Genomic DNA, 20,124 nt, shown 5'->3' on the forward strand with positions numbered 1-20,124 from the left:
CTAGCAGTAGGTGGTGGGTTTAATGAGGATGGCCAAGGCTTTGCAGTTCCCCAGACACAGGTTGCTCCATGTCATGACCCCTTTGAAGTTCAGATGCACAGAGTGACATGCCGAGTTCCACCACCACCCCCAGAGCTGGCGGCACAGCTCCCATTAGACGTGTCTGATCCCGATCTCTAGCAGAGAACTTCACGTTGTCATGCATGGTGGTCATGCCCTTGGAGGCCATGGCATCCTTCACTCCCCAAGTGCACTCCCAGCCTCAGCTGGTAGCTCTAGAACTCATCATCCAGGCTGAACAGTTTGTAGTCTGCAAACTTCATGTTATTTGAAGCATCCCAGATGACAAACCTGACCTGGTAAACATTCTGCCTGGTGATCTGGTGGATGTACTCAGTGACCAGCCAGAACTCGGTGTGTATATTCCCAAAGCCATGCTTGTAGGTGCTTCAGGACTCATCCCAGCTGACTGGAGTATCTCTGTGATTCCTCTCGATGACAGTCCAGCTTCCATCCTCCCTGTTCATCTCACAGTACACCATGATGGTTTGCTGTCCTGTGGGTTGGATGATGTAGATGCCACTGGGGCTGCTGGCAGGGACCTTGCTGCAGTCCTTGGGCCAACCTGGGGCATGAGAGAACATTGGAGGACCACGGCACAACATCCCAGTGTGCTGTCCCTAGCATCCACTGCATCCCTAGGGTTGAGAAGAAGGAAACCTCATTCCCTTAGCATTAGACCCTGTGGATGGCTGTCCCAGGGACATCCTGGGACTGAGAAGGGACATCCTCTGTGGGCCTTTGGCAGCAGAGTAATGATAGCAAAGTAATGGCAGTAGAGGGCCTCTGAGATCACAGAATCCCAGAATGGGTTGGCTTGGAAGTGACCTTAAAGCGCATCTTGTTCCATCCCCTTGCCATGGCCAGGGACACCTTCCACTAAACCAGGTTGCTCGAAGTCCCATGCAACCTGAACTTGGACACTTCCAGGGATGGAGCAGTCACAGCATCTTTGGGCAACCTGTGCCAGGTCCTCACCACCCTCATTGTCTGACATTTCTTCCCCATTTCCAACCTGACCCCACTCTCCTTCAGTGGCTTTCAAGTTTGGAGGAGTACTTGGAGTTCTGCTGAAGCGCTGGGCTGGCTGATCCCCAGGCTGATTGCCAACTCACCACAATTGTGCCTTCATTCCCTACACCCCCCCTGTTCCCTGAGGAATGCGGGTCCTTATTGCTGTGGCCCTGTGCCTGCTGAGGGTCAGCTGCCTGGTTCTGCTGGATGATCCCTCCAGCTTCATCTGCATCAGGAAAACAAGGAGTGAGAAGAGCAGCCCTGTGCCACAGCACAGAAGTAAGTCCACCCCCCACAGGATATTATTTCCAGCACTGAGTTTTTTATAGGGCATTTCAATGATGCCACTTGGGCTCATTTTTCTTCCTGTGTGGTAGTTTTTAGTTGGAAAAACTTCAAAGGCATCAGAGACTAGGAATGGGAATGCTGCATCCATTAACGGCTGCCTATTTGCTCCTCTCAGCAAGGAGCAGACAGTGTATCTGAGTAGAACCACAGAATCATGAATGGTTTAGGTTGGAAGGGACCTTTAAAAGACTACCTAGCCCGACCGCCCTGCTATAAGGAGGGACACTTTCCACTTGAACAAGTTACTCAGGGTAGTAGTGATGAGTAGAAATATGTACAGAGAGAGAAGGATTGAGAGGGAAATCAGACCATGGGTGCTCTCAGACCAAGATCAACAAATGGAAGGTGTTGCTGTGAACCTGCTTTTCAGTGATGAAGGATTCATGTGCTCGTTCAATTCATAAAGAGCTCCAGAAACCTTCAGAGTGTGAGGGAGCTCACAGCTATGAGAGAACAATGCTCTGTTTCAGAGATATCCCAGCACCCATCTCAGTAAGACTGTTTCCCTGACAGCCTCTAGAATTGTGACCTCCATCAGTGGTGTGATGAAGTTTTGGAATTGTTTTGCCACGTGCAAGCTTCAGAAAGCATTTTGGTTACTCGCTTATACAAAGTCTCTCTGAAGTTTCAGGGCTGTGAATGACTATACAAATATATATGGGAAGAGAATACATAAAGGAAGAGAAACAATCTGTCTAGAAAAAGCTGCCACATACCACCTTGTCAGTAACAAAGAAGGCTGAATTACCAAATCTGGTGAAGTTTGTTTAAGATATTAAATTAGAGGAAGATTTGATCAGGATTCTTTTATTTCTACAAGACTATTTTCCACATCTCCCTTTCTATACAGAGGAGAGGGCTCCTGATATTTCGATAAACAGAGTTCAGGGATATAAGACAGAGAACACATACCAGGAAGAGGCCCATCAGAATGGATATTAACAATTTCATCTAAATTTACTTTCATCTCTCCAGGTTTTCGATGTGCAGAGCAAGGAGTGGGGATAGCAGGGCCAGCATGGAGGTGAAGAACAGAGGACTGTAGTGATGAACAGCTGGAGAAAGAAGATACACAGTGAATTTGGGAATGTGAATCCTCTGGAGCAGAACTGACATGTTGGGTTGTGGGCATTGCTGGTACCTAAAGATACTCAGGAGCTCCTGAAGGAGGGATAAACAAAGCACAGGGACCTAGGAGTTTGGAAAGACAGGCTGGGATGCCCAGCTGCACACAGAATTCATGTCGTGCCATGCCGTGCCATGCCATGCCATGCCATGCCACACTCATCCATGCTGTCTCTGTTGGGACCCTGTGCAGTGGGGAGCTGAGTAGGTCTGGTGGCAGCATGGCCAACCCCTATGTTTTAGAGGGCTCATCAGTGAGGTGAAGCAGCTGAACAAATAGCAGTATTCATCTATTCCTGGAAATTTATGGTCTATTTGTCCTCTACAGGTACCTCTGCTCATCTGTTGTGTGTACGTGGTAAGGGTTCCCAGCTGCTGGGGTTCACACAGGATTCCACAAAACCAAGAAAAGCTTGTGATAACACCTAGCAGGACCATGGTCCCTAGGGTCAGCCAGCAGGTCAGTGCAGAGGACCTGCTGGTGCTACCCAAGCAATGGATGAAAATGGGGACTGAAAGCAGGGGGGAAGAAAGATGAGATTCCAGTCTGATGCTGAGGATTTACCAAAATACCCTACACAGATGTGACCCAACAGTTGCAGCTGCTGCCTGATGCACTGGCCACAAGAGAATGGAGATGTTCTACATGATAAGGCACCCCAGCTGGGGTGATGCCCACCCACACACAGTGAGGGAGAGCAGGTCAGCAGAGCCCTCTTGAGCTTGTTTCTCCCCCTCAGGACATATGGGATATGGGCAGGGAGTGTAGGGAAAGCGGCACTGTATGACTACAAAGTTTTTGTTCAGAGCTGCCACAAAGCATCCAGGAGTCAGGGACCATCCCTAGGAATGAATGTTGACCTTGGCCCCAGCCTTTGCTGATGGAAGGCACAAGGCATCTCTGCCTGCAGAGAACAGTCCAGTTCTGTTTGTCAGCAAGGTGAAGTAGTCAATCCAAACAGCAGAACTCACCTGTTGTTGCCGTGTGAGCTCATTTCCTGTTTTAGATTTCCCAGTCCCTTCCCAGGTGTGGCAATACCTCTCCCTTCCCCCCCACCCTCGCCCCCTTGCTGGGTTGTCAGTCAATCCTTAACATTCCAGCAAGGCCATCGTGTGGTTGGTCAAGTTTGAAAGATGCCCCTCAGGCCTGGGGGTCATTGGCATAGCCAAGTGTCATTTATCCGCTGAGACCCTCCTCCTCCCACCTGGTTGGTGCTCGCCTGTCCCTTCCCCTCCCTCTGTCACTGGGCTTAAATTGAGCCTGGACCATGCGGGTCAGTATTCTGTTGGAGCTGTTACCAAGATTCAGATGTCTGTGACCATGGAATAAAACTCTGGATTAAACCCTCTGCAGAATCCGTCTCCTTTTCCTCTTCACCCTAGCCTGAAGCCTTTCCACCAGAGGTAAACTGAGTTTCTAACCTTGACCGGACTTGTTTCAGCACCCAGCTGCAACATCCAGCCAGCCAAAAGTGTCTCTGAGGTGAAACACCACAGCTGCCACCTTTGGCCCAGCAGCAAGGGTCAGATGAGCCCAGGCACGTTCCACCTGGTAATATTGGGATCTTATTCCAATAACCCGTTCCTAGAAATTATGGTTTGCTTATCTCCTTCCACAGGCTCCTCTTCTCACGTGCCAGCTGTCATGCTTCAGTGATAAGAGTTCTCAGCTGCTGGTGTTCACACTGAATTCCACAAAATCGACAAAAGCTACTGATAAGGATTTTTCTGAGGGTTGTTAATACTTGCAGGGTTTGAAGCCAAGCCCTGTAGGGACAGTCTTTCACCTGGTCATGCCAGAAATTTCTGTTAGACATCCACCAGGTCTGTCCACCTTCACCTGGTGCATTACTTGAGGGGGTACTGTGCTCTGACATTTTACATGGGATTCCACACACACTGAGCAGCAAAAGGGCCTCATCTGTAGCTCTGACCCTTGCTTCCAGTGCCATATAAAAGCAGGGACTGTAGCATTTGTCTTAGACATATTTCTGGCAGTACAATGTCAAAATAGATGAGAAAGGTCTCCTTCCAGCAGCATTCCCCATGCCACACAGGAGCAGGGCTGGCTCTCTGCACCCACCTGGGCACCAAGTGCAGCCCCAAAGCCAAAGTGCCAAGCTGTGCCTGACATCCCAACCTGTGGGCACTGGGGAAGCCCTGGTTGCTGTTACCCCTCAGTGACATCCTCACCCTACAGCTATAACGGAGGTCCTTGCAGCTGGGACCCCATGGTGTGCCCCTCCAGCACTGTGGACCTTTGAAGTAACAGTGTCAGGGCATGGATGGCCTTGGAAGTATGAGCCCAGCCAGGGTATGTGGAGGCCACAAGGGAAGCTGAATTATGGAACGAGGGAGAAGAAGGGACTGAGCCTCCCCCAGATGGAGACTTGCAGTTGTCCCCTGCTCTTCCCCTGCCCTCACTGTGGGACCTGCTGCCCAGGGAACCATCATCCAGAACAGAGAGTGTACTGGAGCCAGATGAACACCCAGTGCTGGTGACACACAGGGGTACAAACAGTTCTACCAGGACCACAGCAAGAGCTTGAGGTCAGATGGCAGATCAGGGGGGAGAATCTGCTGGTGCCACCCAAGCACTGGATGCATGGGCCCAGTTTGTGTGACCAGTTCCTTGGGTGGTGAACTGGGCACTGGGGCACAGCCAGGTTAGGGTGCAGGTACAGGGGCTGGTGGTACAACAGGTGCAAGAACTCTCATTCTGTCTCATCCTGCTCAGTGCTGTATGGAAAACCATGATATGAAAAGCCGGAGTCCATAAAGGAGACAGAGGAGTCCTGCAACTTTATTCCAATAAAGGGAGAAAGTCCACTGGGTCACACTCCCATGGGGTTTTTTTCTCTCGAGGTTTTGGAGGACACAGCCTCCTTTGATCCTGCCAGGAAAATTAACCCACAAACACCAGAGATTTATGTCCAAAAAGTAGACAGGGGAGTCGCATTACTTTACTTGAATAAAGGGAGAGGCCATGGGGCATTCCCCTGAGGTCTCTCCAATTTTTGGACGACACAGCCACCTTTTTATACTAATTTCCCAACCACATGTCCCTCTCTCTTTCCCCATTGGCTGAGGTACTTGAGAGGTACAGACTCCCCAAAACACCTAATACCTAAGGCCCTTTTCTAATGTATAACCTCCCCACACCTTTTTCTTTTCCTTGTGTCAATTAGTGGAATTCCTTATGGAATTTATGGTTCTTCTCATTGTTTCTTTCAACTCCCAATATTGAATTTTATTTATCAAAAGACCTCCAATTTATTTGTAAAGACAAATCTCTCATTCCATTTATGAATCTGTGGAATTCTTCCCATTGTTTCTTTTATCACTCAGTATCCAGCTTTATTTACCAGCAGATCCACAGTTTGTTTGTAAAGACAAGTCCCTCATTCCTTTCGATCCTAAACTTCCGGATGCATGTTGCTGTTGCCAGAATTATTTTTGCTTTTATATATTCTCTATATTCTTTACACATATATTCTAGGTCTATTGCTGTGTAGTTATATAGTTCCTAGCTAGCCCCAGTACTTTTCCCCACCCTGATAAGCATGTGAGAAATGACTGCACCCTTTAAAATTTCAAAAGTTTATTAAACTGCAACAAACACAAGAAAGGACTGAATAAGGAAAACGGACAGTGCTGGGAGTGTGGCCGACTGTCAGAGGCTCATCCACAAAATGGCTGCTCCACTTTTTATGCCCCTGGTGTTGCATCAGCCAACTCTAGCCCCTCCCAAAGTCTGCCAGGCAACTCTTCTTTGCCATCCCTTGGTGGAAACCTTCCTGCAACTTGCTTGGAGGTGAGATGTTGTGCTAAGCCCCCCCAGCAACAAGTTTTCCCCATTCCCAACTGCCCCACGCAAGGGGCACATGTACACACCCTCCCTCCACATGTCCCTGACAGCCCTGACGATACAGAGGGGGGAAAGGGGAGAACAGAGGGTGTCCAAACAACAAACTTCAACAACATAACCATACATCAACAAAATTTCTCTTAACATACACACAATATTCATCACTTTATTGCGAGAGCCAATCATCATATTACCCATCTATAACAATCTCCCCCTTTTCCTTTTTATAAGTCATTTGGCTCGAGCAATTAATTTCCATTTTCTACTCATGCTTTTCATAGATCACTTTGCCTTCTTTGTGGGGGTATTTTAGTTTGTTTTTCTTCTTCAGCATAGTTTGGAAGGGTCATAACAGTGAGGGTTGACAATAGTGTGAGTAGTGAAAAGAGTATCCACATAAAATGATTGCTCAAGAATTTGTTTGGATTGCAGGAGGGAAAAGACAACTAAGGTGAAATAGACAAAAAGGGAATGATAAGGGTCTGGTATGGCTTCTACCCCCACCTACTATGCCTACGGGGTTGCTGCATGCAGCAGGGTTATATAATCTTCTCGTGGGCAAACACAGGGGCCACCGAGTCTTGCCCTCTAGTTCCCGTCGTACTCCACTTGTCAATTCCCAAGCAAATCAACCCAGCACTTCCCACTGTTTCCCATGTACTTCCCCTCAACAGACACCCACAATCCCTATCCACTAAATAGGACAATTACGTCAATTGTTTTGCGGAGAAAAGAAGAAACCTCACAACTTGTAAAAGTTGTAAAGCCCGGTATGCTTTATTACGACGCGCGCCGGACGCAAGACTCCCCAAAAGGGCATGCGTGCCCCTGGAGACTCCGAGTCCCCTTTTTATCCCCCCTTCCAAATGCATATGCATACAGTTTCAAATTAAGTTCATACATATTCATTCCACATGACATTTAGCACTAATTCTTCTTTATCGAAGGAATTCCTAAGTCGGGGGCAGATTGACCTCGTGGTTTTTCTGTTTTTCTTTCTCTGTCTCCTTGCTGTCTCTGGAACGCGGCCTCTCCTTCAGCTTTAGCTCCACAGACCCTCACCTCTCCTAGACACTTTACCTAGTTCAGGATGGATATTCTGTCTCATTCCCCCCTTTCCTAGGAAATAAGTAAATTCTTTTACTTAAGGAAAATTTCCACGACAATAAGTGTCTTTTAGCGCTTTACCATGTACATTTGACAAAGAGGTTAGTACAGCTATTCGTTGTAGCATTCTCCAGTTCCAAATTAACAATGTAATAGATAATCCTAAGCTTATCCCAACTAATATTAGTAAAACTAGAATAGGGTGGCACAACTTATCAAAGGTTCCATTTGCAGTTGGTGATCACCCAAAGATCACATCTCACCAGTGATTATCCGTATTTTATTCTTTGTAGAACTCTGGTTATTTCTTTGTACCATGTTGGACAGTAATTAAGGTTTTCTTTCCACTTTCTCGGATTTCTTTCAAGACTTCTAATAAGTCTTGGTGCTTAATTAATTGTTTTACCAATGTAAGGTTCACCCCGATAGGGGTAGGTGGTAGTCTGTGATACATTGTGTAATTGGCTGTAATCAGCTGGTGGGATGTTACTGGTACCAAATACGAAAAATCACACCCAATAATCTTAACAAAATTACAAATACAAATACAGAGATTAGAATGGTTTCTACTAGACAGAATAACATCATTGCTATTAATTTGTACAGCAGCACAAACAGTTCTCAAACATGCACCCTTTTCCAGTATATACGAGCACAGTTTTCTGGTCAGTGACTGGATGAATTTCAAAGTGACAAATACTCTGTTCAGTGTCCAAACACATCCTGGGCATTAGCAGTATTGCTTTCACAAATGAATCCCATTTGTTCTCTAGTAATGCAGGATTCTAAGTTTACTACCTGCCACTTTTCATTCATCTTTTTGTGCCCACACTCTATGTTCTGAAGGATAGAGTGTTGTTTCTTCATGGTTTAATCTTAGGGCAATGATGGGATGGATAACATAAACAGTGGCATTACATATGGTAAGCACAAAGGCAGTGGCCACATTAGAAATAGGATCATAGGTGAAATTCACCATAATCCACCAGGATTAAAACTTCCTTTCAAAATCAATTGCATTATCCCATTCAATTTTCTGAATTTGAGCTGGAAAATTACCTTCACCCCTTTCCTATATGATCAGAGCTGCTGTTGCTTGTATCCATAACTGTGCTTGTATACAACTGAAAGCTAAAGACACATTATCTTGAACTATACTAAGTGCTTCTACTATCAATTTGTGGTCTTGGTCCCCGGCCTGTTCATTCTTCTTTACTTTGGCAGTACTTTTGAAATCTGTCACTGGCTAGTTCCTAATGCCAGTAGAGATTACTATAAAGGCTGCTTCAATTTTGTTAGGCTACCTGCTGCAGCAGCCAGTTTATTCATCAGTATTTCTGAATCAATTCTATTTAAAACTCCTAATCTTGTCCCTAATATGCCAGTTAGATGTTTGTTATGGGGAACAGGAACTGCTTTCTGTCCATGATCATCCCTCCCTGCCAGAGGGATGTGCTGGGCTCATACTACAAATTCAGACACACTTCACAAGTGTATCTGACAGAGGTTTAGGTCATACTTGAGACAGATGTTTGTTCTGAAATGTAGAGACTTCAGGGAATTTTAACTTCTCTCTCTCCCTCCAAAGCACCTGATTTCCCAGATGTGTGGCAAGCAGGAATGTCTCTCCTGGTCACCCACCTTGCCCTTAGCTAAGATCAAGCTGTGGACTGTGTTCAGGGCAGAAGATAATGGAGGGGAAATCTTGAGAGAAGAGCCTAAATTCATTGCCTACAGGCTGTATCAGGGTGAAATTACACCAACTGTCTGATTCACTTAGGTCATCACAGACTTCCTGGTGTTCATATACACCAGGGGAGGTTCAGACACTAATTACATCTGGTCTCTCATAAGCCATCCTTTTGATGACTAAGCACTTTACTTTGATTTCTTCGCTTCAGATTCCTTGAAGTGTTCACAGCTCCTGTTCTTGCTATTCTTACTCCTCACATACTTGATTCTCGTGGATTACTACAGTAGATATGTTTAATATAAACCTTCTTTATCTCAGAAGGTTTTCCTATGGATCCAGTATACTGATTAAATGCCAGGGACCAAGGCCATTCAGCATTGCTTTGGGTAGAGGTACTCTCTAGTTTTAAAACTTCAGTTATAATTCCATACAAAACAATTCTGTACACTAAAGTATGAGCTACTCCCGACCGCAATATACTCATTTTGCCCGAATAAGTTTTAGTCTCAGTTCATTGTCTCCTGGTGTCACTCCTGAAGGGGCTTCTGGGCCTTCTTCACCCGAGAGTGATGGATCCAGCATTCTGCTCCTTGATTTTGATTGCAGTGAAGGTGGTGAGAGGTACTTGCAGTGGTCTCTCTCACTGTGGTTCTGAAGTCTTCTCTGTAAGAGACTTAACATATACATCAACCCCAGGCTATCCAACTCCCTGCTCCGAGTTCCAGCCACAAGTTTCTCAATTACTCTGAGCTGTTTGCTTAATGCTACCATGTAAGTGGACATTCTGGACATTCCCCTTGTATTCTGTTGTCTTCTATAAGGCATTCCAAAAGGATTCAGCATTCCTTTAGCTCAAAAGGTTTAGTTTGAATTTGCAATAGTGCTAGTGGAAGAGCTTCTTGTCCCAGTCTTATGATTTGCTGCTTAATCAAATGATTCATTCTCTCCCCCTGGCCGCTTGATTGGGGCAGTATGGGGTGTGAAGTTCTTAATCTATGCCCAGATGGCTACTAATCTGTTGCACTATTTTGGAAATGAAAGGTGATTCTTTATCTGAGGATATTGTGGCTGGAACTCTGAAGCGTGGTATTATCTCTTGTAAAAATGATCTGGTCACCTCTTGAGCTTTGACAGTTCTGGTGGGGAATGTTTCTGGCCACCCTGAAAATGTATCTATTAATACCAGTAAATACTGATAACCCCCTTTCCTTGGGAGTTCTGAAAAGTTGATTTGCCACTGCTATACAGGCCCATGGCCTCTCCCAGTCTGACCAAGTTTTGGCCCGGGGGTATTTTGAGGTTAGTCTGGAGGCAAGGATCACATTATCAGCTCACCTGAGTGATAGTGGCATATAGATTCCTGACAATGATACAACAGTCCTTTCAATCAGATGTGTGTTCTAGAAAGCCTGTGGGGATTACTACTTCAAAGTCAACACTTCATTCCAGTGCACTCTGTATCACTCGCAGCCTTGGTCATTTCGAGAAAGGAGCCACACTCTATAAAAGGCTTTAAGTAATTAGGCCCTAGTGTGTTTTCTAGTGCCCTTCCTTCACTAGTAACCACGAAAATGGGAGGGGATTACTAGCTCTCTTTCAATGGTAGCCCACCCCTTGCAGTTGTACGTCTCTTTTGATTAGTATTATTGTATTATGGCTTACCTTCGAGGAAAATCTGTACCTCACCCTTTGCTGCTTTCTTTGCCTCTCCATCCGCCAGCTCATTTCTTTCCTCCAATTTTAAGCTCACTCTCTGGTGTGCCTTAATATGCCTTTTCAGGTAGCCGAACTGCTTCCAGCAGCTGGATTGTCTCTTCTTTCCCTGTGAGGTCAGCAGTCCCCTCTCCTTCCAGATGGCTCCATGTGCATGCACAACTCTGAATGCCTTTTGCTGTTTCTAAGGCATGGGTCCATGCATTTATCTCAGCATCCTGTGCAGAGGTACCTGTTGGTAAGGGTCCAGACTCTATTACCTCTCTGCAGGTAGTCACTGTGAACTTTGCAATGTCGCTTTCTTGTCAGTGACCCAGGTCTCTGCATCGTCCGGAGGAGTGTCCTTTAAGTCTGGGCGGCTGGAGTAGGTAGCTTCAGTGGTCTCTAGGCAATCATGGTGTACTGCTTCTCCTTGATTCCACTGAGAAAAGAAGCTGGGTTGACAATATTAGTCACCACTATCTCTCCATCATCTTGCTCTACCATGATGGCCTGGTATTTCAGAAACCTCTCTGGTGAAAAGCCAGTGGCCACCCTTTACTTCCAGTACTACAGACACTGTGTGGGACACTAGCACAGTCATTTTTGTCCCAGGATAAACTTGTGTGCCTCTTGAATGTTCAGCACAACTGCTGCTACAGCTCTGAGGCAACCTGGCCATCCTTTGGCTGTTGCATCTAGTTGCTTAGAGAAGTAAGCAGCTGCCCTTCAGTATGGACCCAAGTCCTGAGCCAATATTCCCAGAGCAATTCCTTGCATGGAAAAATAGAAAGAATGCTTTACTTACATCTGGAAGTTTCAAAGCTGGAGCCGACATGAGGGGACTCTCTAGCTGGAGAAAGGCCCGTGTGGTGTCTCTTGTCCACTGGAGATCTCAGTTCCCATTGGCAATAAGAGCATAGAGGGGTCTGGAGAACAGTCCACAATTATGAACCCACAGCTGGCACTACACTGCCATGCCTAAGAAGGTTTGGAGTTCTTTCGTTGTCTGGGGTTCAGGGTTTGGCATAGGGCTTCCCTGCCTTAAAGTCTGCTGCTCAGCACTCACTTCTTACTCCAGGTAGATTACCTTCTGTTTCACTACCTGTGCCTTTTTCTTTGAGACTCTGCATCCTTGGAGTCCTAGGAAATTCAAAAGGCTTACCGTCCAGGCTTCTCTTGCTTCCCTCGTCCGAGTGGCTACTAGAAGATCATCCACGTACTGCAACAGCCTCCTTTCCTCTTGTGGAGCTTCCTGGGACTCTGGGTCCTTGCAAGCTGTTCTCCAATCGGAGTGGAGAATTTTGAAGCCTTCAGGCACATGGACTGTGTGAGCTTGTGTTTGAATGCAAAAATGTTCTGGCTGGCTTCATGGATAGGGAGGCAAAAGAAGGCATCTCTTAGGCCTAAAACAGTGAACCAGGTTAGCTCAGGTGTTAAACAAGTTAGTAAGGTCTATGGATTTGCTACCACAGGGTACAAATTCTGTGTTATCTTATTGACAGCTCTTAATCCAGTACTACCAGTTATTGGACTGATTCCTTCCTTACCTTCCTTTTGAGGGTACTACTCAGTTCTCACTGGTTGTGTTCTTTCATTAAGCTTGATGGGGGAGCATCCCATGGGGGAGCATCTTTCACTCTCCCTGGTGCAGCAGAGGCCCATACCCTTGAAAACACTTATTTACTTATTCTAATATCTCCTTACTAATGTCTTTCTTAATTTCAGTGTCTGTTAATATTAAGCCTAACATCTTTATATTATTTGCCTCCAGAGTAACCTTTCTCATTTGAGAATATTTAGCAAATTGAGCGAATTGTACAAAAGCTTTTAGGTACACATAGTACACATGTTACTTTAAAGGTTTTCAAAAGTATGCCTTTTCAGACTGGCCAGTTGTTCATTCCCCACACTACAACATAAACATTCTCCACAGGTACTAAAGCTTTATTTAAAACTGAACACATGACCCTTGTGCTGACAAAAATTCTTCCCTTTTGGGAAGGTTACCTTTACCCCTCCTCCCTTACCTTGGGAGGAAGCCTTTACAAATCATATGTACTCATTTTGCGAACTGTGATTGCTTCGCATTTCAGCGTGATAATCCTTGCCTGATTTCATACGTTGCTATCTTATGCTGCATGCTGAACAACATGTTTGATTTGCTTTCTCTTTGCCTTGTTTTCCTTTTCAGGGGCCAAGACCAGAGAGCAGTCTGATCTCACAGTCTCTTTGTCATTCTGGGTGATTTCTTAAAACAAAAGACATTTCAGCATACAAAAACTATCCCATTTATCTTCCTGTTATAAAACAGTACTAACAGCAATGAAGCACTATAAATCTTTTTATTTTCTGAGCTGCTCTTACTGGCAACCTCCTCCCAATGAGCCCCTCCCAAAAGGGGCTAATTTAGGAACCTGTTTGCTCTGGTCAGTTCTTATTATTTATTTCTCCTTGCCTTATCCTGCTTCTATTCAAACTTTTTTACAGACTTTCACAGTAGTTTCTCAGTTTTCCTCCTATACACACAGCTCCAGGTGGCAGGTATCAGATGTGATTCCCACACACAAGCTCTAAGACCTTAGGTTCTGAATCCGCTTGACCAGAAACCTTTAATTTACACTCGGGGCGTGTACCCTGACACTTATTGGAACAGCAAAACAGCAATACCAGTGTTTCTCATAAACACCGCACTGCAATAATACCTGCACATCCAGCTTTTGCTCACAGGCCATTCCCGTGTTCCCTGGGGAGACAGGGCAGCCAGAGCTGTCCCTGTGCCCAGGGCGCAGCCACTGTCACCTCACACAGCCTGCTGGCCTCTTGATGTACCAAAGGCTCCCCAAAATTGCCCACAAAGGCTGGCTATTCTGTTTATTACAGAGAACTTTAAATCCTTTCAGCAGATTGTTTCCAGTAAAGACTTACTGCAGTACCAACCGAAGTCTCATAAATCTCATAAGTCTCATTAACTAATTCATCTCATTCATCCCTTCTATATAAACTCTGTTTTACAAAATATCAGTCTTTTCTAGTTCTCTTCTTGCACAATCTAATTAAGCACTGTGTCTACTTACACTTGTTTTGCTGCTTTGCAAAAGGGCTGTGCTAGTCACAGCCAAAACTCTGATATACCTGCAGACACAGACACACGCACTCCCCCCCCCCTCCCCCCCCCGCCTTATCTCAAATTCACTAGAGCCAAGGCTTGAATTGCTGTGAGGGGGAGAATTCTTGGAATTCCTTTAACTCACTTTATCGAAGTTAAACATAAATCACCGTACTATAGCTCTCCTATGTAAAATGCTACTCTTGTTGCAACAAAATCTTAAAATCTCCACAAACACCACTATACAGTCTGAGAATCAAATTACCACAATGCAGCGGAAGAAAATCACCACACAAAATCACTGGGAAAGGGCATATTTCTCAAAGTGCTCACTTTTCTCAACACAACACAGCACACCATAATTCGGCATTTACTCAAATCAATTTTTCTTGGACACAATCAAAATAACAGCACACAGTCTAGAGATCAAGTCCAAACATCCAAGGCAAAGGAACTCTCTGAGCTCATACTCACGGTTAAAATGTACCAAATCTACACAAATCACTACATTCAAACACGATAAATACCATCACTGACATTCCTCCACTCACTTCTCCGCAGGCACTTCTCTCCTTGCCCCCGCAGCCTGCTGCAGCCGGCGCCTCTGGCCTCACTCGGCTGCTTCAAACACGGGGAGTACTGACCCATCCCCGCACTGTAGGGCACTGTAGATTTACTCTCTTTTATACACCATACACATATCACCTGCACGATCACAAACACAGTGCACTGGCCACACACATTAACCATACAGCAACACAGTGTCCGGACACCACTCACACACGCACAAACAGAAGAAACATACGCGAATTCAGCTCTGCCCTATCAGAATCTGAATTCTAATACACGCATACACGGGTTCACCCGGCTTACCCCCGGAGCCGCTGGCAGTCCTGCTCTATCAGGACGACGAGGCGACGAACCCCGTCTCTAATACAGCCGCTCTATCGGCTGATCCCAGACGTCTCTGGGTCGTTAATTCCCTTGTTCTTTCCTTGTTCTTCCCCCCCTGGGGCCCCATACATACCGTATTCTCCTCCGCAGGCCAGCGGGTCGTTGTCTGTCCTCGCAGGTGGCAAGTTGAGACAAGCGGAGCCCCACCAGGAAAAAATCCTGGGGCGCGCCTTGGAGGTCCGTCTATCCCCCCTGCCCCCGCGGGGACAGAGAACTCCTGCCTTGGCTCGCCAAAATGTTTTGCGGAGAAAAGAAGAAACCTCACAACTTGTAAAAGTTGTAAAGCCCGGTATGCTTTATTACGACGCGCGCCGGACGCAAGACTCCCCAAAAGGGCATGCGTGCCCCTGGAGACTCCGAGTCCCCTTTTTATCCCCCCTTCCAAATGCATATGCATACAGTTTCAAATTAAGTTCATACATATTCATTCCACATGACATTTAGCACTAATTCTTCTTTATCGAAGGAATTCCTAAGTCGGGGGCAGATTGACCTCGTGGTTTTTCTGTTTTTCTTTCTCTGTCTCCTTGCTGTCTCTGGAACGCGGCCTCTCCTTCAGCTTTAGCTCCACAGACCCTTCACCTCTCCTAGACACTTTACCTAGTTCAGGATGGATATTCTGTCTCACAATAACCAATACAATTCATATCTCCCACTCAAAGTGTTACTTAAGCAGTCCTCAAGCTGGCTGGTAGAAGATAGACCCTACTTTTTGGATGTCCTGGGGCTTTTCTGGTTATCTCTCAGTCTCTGCTTAAAAGTCAATCTTGTCTCACCCGGTCTGGATGTTATGATCCATTCCTTTGGTTCTTCTACCAGGCCCTTAATTCTGTTGGCATGAGTCCATACCCGCTCTGCAGTTTGCACAGCCGACTCAGTGGTGAGCAGCACCTGAAAGGAACCTTCCCACTGAAGGGTTTGAAACTGGTCTTTCCATGACTTCATCATTATCCAACCTCCAAGGTTAACATTATAATTCTGAAATTCAGGGTCATAGTTTGAGGGATTATCCCTTCATGCCTTACCTCTTTTAAGGTCTCTGCTATAGACATGTTTTCTGGCACTGGCTTCCCCCTCCTCATAGCTGGCAACTCTCTGTGGCGAAGTCAAAAAAGGTGGTCCAAAGTTCATTTTATAGGGTGAGGCTCCTAAATCTGACTGAGGCTGGGTTCTAATTCTTAACAGGGCTAAAGGGAGGCATTTTATCCATGACATCTGGGTTTCAATCAGCTTAATCAGAGTTATTTTAAGATTTTGATTCATCCTTTCAACACTACCAGAACTTTGTAGATGCCATGGAGTGTATAGTGCCCATTTTACACCCAGGGCTTGAACAACCTGCTGTTGTTCAAGCCCTGGGTGTAATATTCTAGATGTGTAATGAGTTACTCAGTCTGAATCAATCCTATTCACCACCCCATATTGGGGAATAATTAATTCCAGAAGGGTTTTGCTTAAAATACTGGCATTGGCTTTAACAGTGAGCACTGCCTCTACCCAATGGATTAAGTAATCTACTATCACTAGCAAAAATTTCCACCATTGTACCTGGGGAAGCTCAGTAAAATCTACCTGGATGTTCTGAAAAGGTCATAAGGCTAGCTCCTGCCCTCCTCTTGGTGTCTTGTCTCATTACTGTCCTATTTACCTGTTGACATATCACACACTGTTCAGTTACCTGCTTAGCTTTTCCAAAAACTCCAGTCCCTTAGGAACTGATCACTCAGTGCTTTGTGTACCCCAATGTATTCTGTTATGCATGCCTTCTAGCATTTTCCTGCCAAGTGGTTTACTTAACAACTGTTTCACATCCAGTAACTTCCACTTCCCTTCATTATCTTTCCTTGCTCCCATTTGGACGAGTTTTCTCTCTTTTTCTCGCTAAACATCGGGACTTACTGCATTTCCCCCATGGAGGTTAACACCATCATTACTCCGATTAGGCCACATCCCTATCTTCGAAATCCACTAAATTTTTTAGTTTCCCTGTGCCTCCAAAGTCACCTCTTTTTTGATGTCCCTTAACATATACCACGGCCATTTCTTCTGGTCATTGTAGGGCCTTCAATTACTCCAAAATAAGCCTTTCGTGAGTGCACTCCCAGCCTCAGCTGGTAGCTCTAGAACTCATCATCCAGGCTGAACAGTTTGTAGTCTGCAAACTTCATGTTATTTGAAGCATCCCAGATGACAAACCTGACCTGGTAGACCTTCTGCCTGGTGACCTGGTGGATGTACTCAGTGCCCAGCCAGAACCCAGTGCACATTCCCAAAGCCATGCTCGTAGGTGCTCCAGGACTCGTCCCAGGAGATCACTGAGCTGCCAGTTCCTCTGGATGACAGTCCAGCTTCCATCCTCCCTGTTCATCTGACAGTACACCATGATGGTTTGCTGTCCTGTGGGTTGGATGATGTAGATGCCACTGGGGCTGCTAGCAGGGACCTTGCTGCAGTCCATGGGCCAGCCTGAGGCAGGACAGAGGAGAATTGAACAAGCCCAAGGCACAGACCTGACATTACCAGCCCTATCTGCCCAAAGAGTACAGATGAGGCAAATCCCATTGTCACGTGAACACATTGATTCCCTTCTGGAATTAATGCCCACCTCCTTGTCGTGCCCCCAGTTGTGCTCTCCCCACCTGCGATGAGCACTCACTGAGGAGCCTCTCCATCCCGTTGCAGGTAATATTGTCCAGACAGATAGTCTATCCCAGATCCTCTCCCAGAATAAATGCTGCTCAGGGCTGCTACTGCATTCCCCCAGCCACACTGCCTACACATGACAGAGACATCTGTTGTGTCTCAGGAGTCATCAGACACCACCCCCCACACATTGCTGTACCAAACCTCTATCTGTCCCAAGCACTGGTTGGAGCCATTCACCAATCCTGCAAGTCCTTGGAGAAAAAGGGCTCAAGAAGCTGTCAGTGTGTGGACAGAGACATCATGATGAACAGGCTTGAGCAGAGGCAGGTCTGAATATGGCTTTAGAAAGACAGAGTCAACACCAGATTGAGTGTGACAAGAGTAGTTCAAGGAGGGTTTTAATAGGAGTTAAAAACGTTAGCAGAGTTCTCTAACTTTATCCTTTTTTCTCTCTTATATCCATATTTAAACATTGTGATGAGCTTTGTAACTTATCTTCCTGGTGGTGTCAACATCTGCACATCATTGTTCCCTACCTGCATCTGACCATGTTTGTGATGTCAACCCTTGCCACAGAAAGCACAAGGTCACTGCAAAGACACATGAAACACAAGGACATTTGAGTTTGCCACTGTTAGCAGTAAAATCACGTTCTCCAGATGAATCCTTGTTATTCCAAACTCAAGGATGGAAAAACCAAGATGATACAGATGTGCTCCCATCATCCTGGAGACATCTTCCAAATAGGCACTTGTATTTTTTACTGCCAGGCCAGTGAGTTTTTCATATGCACACATGGTGAGTGCAGCCCCACAACACAGATGCCAGAACTCATCAGCTCAGCAGAACAGCATTTGCTTTCCAATGCTGCAACACTCAACGAGAGCATCCTCTTCCCTGTGCCAATAGCTTGGAAATATTTTGAGGTCAAGGCTACTTGTCACATGTCCCAGGTGACTTTTCTTCCTACCCCATCCTAATAATTTGTCTGGCTACCGGCTTGGCAGGTCACAGACAGCCATAATAGCAACAATTACTGCCCTTTCCAGCATCCCACACCACAGAGAAAAGCCTGCAGGTCCTCTCTAAACTTTCCTCAGAAGGAATTCAACAGTGCTGTGGTCCAGCCCTGTGGGCCTGCAGTGACAAGAAGTGATGGGTGGCCTAGGAGAGGCTCTGGTTCCTGGACAATCTGAAGCAATTCTTCAGCAGCAGCACGGACACCACACCAGGAGGAGTGTAGTGGCTTTGGTTCTCCAATTTGAGATTTCGCCAGTTTTAAGATTTCCCAGCCAATGCACCAATGCATGTGGTAGGTTCAGTGCTGGCCAATCACCATACACTCACTTCCTGCTGTGAGGTAGGATTAGGAGAAAGGCAAAGCAGGCACAAAACTTTAAAAGGGTATAAAGAAAAGTTTATTAACAGTAACTAAAAGGAAGAGTAATAAGAATCAGAAAAAACCTTCAGGACACTTCTCCTCCCCTCACAACTTTTTCTTTCCCACTGACAATGTAAAGACACAATACCTAAAATTTCAGTTAGTTTACCACCTCTAAAAAAGTCTTTTTCCAGTTCACTTAGGGAGAGAAGTCCCTCTTGTTAATGTTATGGAGGTTTCTCCACAAGAAAACTGTTGTCTCATGACTTTTAATTTCCATCAATAGCAGCCACTGGGGGAAATCTGCAATCATGAAATCCCTCCCATTTTCCACAAGCTTTTCCCACAGCTGTGTTTATGGGCCATGTCAACTTAATGGTTTTAAAGATGAGCTGTTCAAAGGCAAAGTTTCTCATTATCTATCTCTAAAATCGTCTTTATCTTTGAGAACACAGGTCTTCTTCTTTCCCTGGGGGCACAGGGTCTTCACTCTTCTCTCTCTCTCTTTCTGTTCAAACTTCTCATAGATTACAACTGCTTTATCATCTGCTTACTTTGGCATAGAGGCCTTTGCTCAATATCAATCTGAATTCTTCATATCCCCATGATTTCATGTGCACAGGGAAACAGAGTCTTTTCTCCATAGCTTTACAAGGGAATTTCAGCCCTAAGATTAAAACATCTCCTCATCCCTCCCATCTGGAACTTAACTTCTTCACTGACCTCAATGTCTTCATAATGCTCCTTTATATTGCCTGCATTTTGTTATTTTCTCTCACACAAGGGAGGATTGAAGTACTAAAAATTAACATCTTGCTGAGGGCCTGCAGATTGTCACCTGACCCTGGCCGGGGTGCTACAGATGGCGGGAACTGCGGCTGGGGGGGATGGAAGGCTAGGATCTAATCAGCCAGGCCGGGATCTAATCAGCCAGGCTGGGATCTAATCCGCCAGGCCGGGATCTAGTCAGCCAGGCTGGGATCTAATCAGCCGGGCTGGGATCTAATCAGCCGGGCCAGGATCTAATCAGCCAGGCCGGGATCTAATCAGCCGGGCTGGGATCTAGTCAGCCAGGCTGGGATCTAATCAGCCGGGCTGGGATCTAATCAGCCGGGCTGGGATCTAGT

At 45.9% G+C, this 20,124-nt stretch overlaps 1 pseudogene; it reads right to left on the reverse strand.

Moving 5' to 3' along the window:
- Positions 1-14,664, reverse strand: LOC135455984 (fibrinogen-like protein 1-like protein; annotated as a pseudogene).
- Between the last annotated feature and the right edge of the window lie 5,460 nt (positions 14,665-20,124).

The sequence above is a fragment of the Zonotrichia leucophrys genome, chromosome 19 (genome assembly GCF_028769735.1).
Source record: "Zonotrichia leucophrys gambelii isolate GWCS_2022_RI chromosome 19, RI_Zleu_2.0, whole genome shotgun sequence".
In the NCBI taxonomy this organism is placed as follows: Eukaryota; Metazoa; Chordata; class Aves; order Passeriformes; family Passerellidae; genus Zonotrichia; species Zonotrichia leucophrys.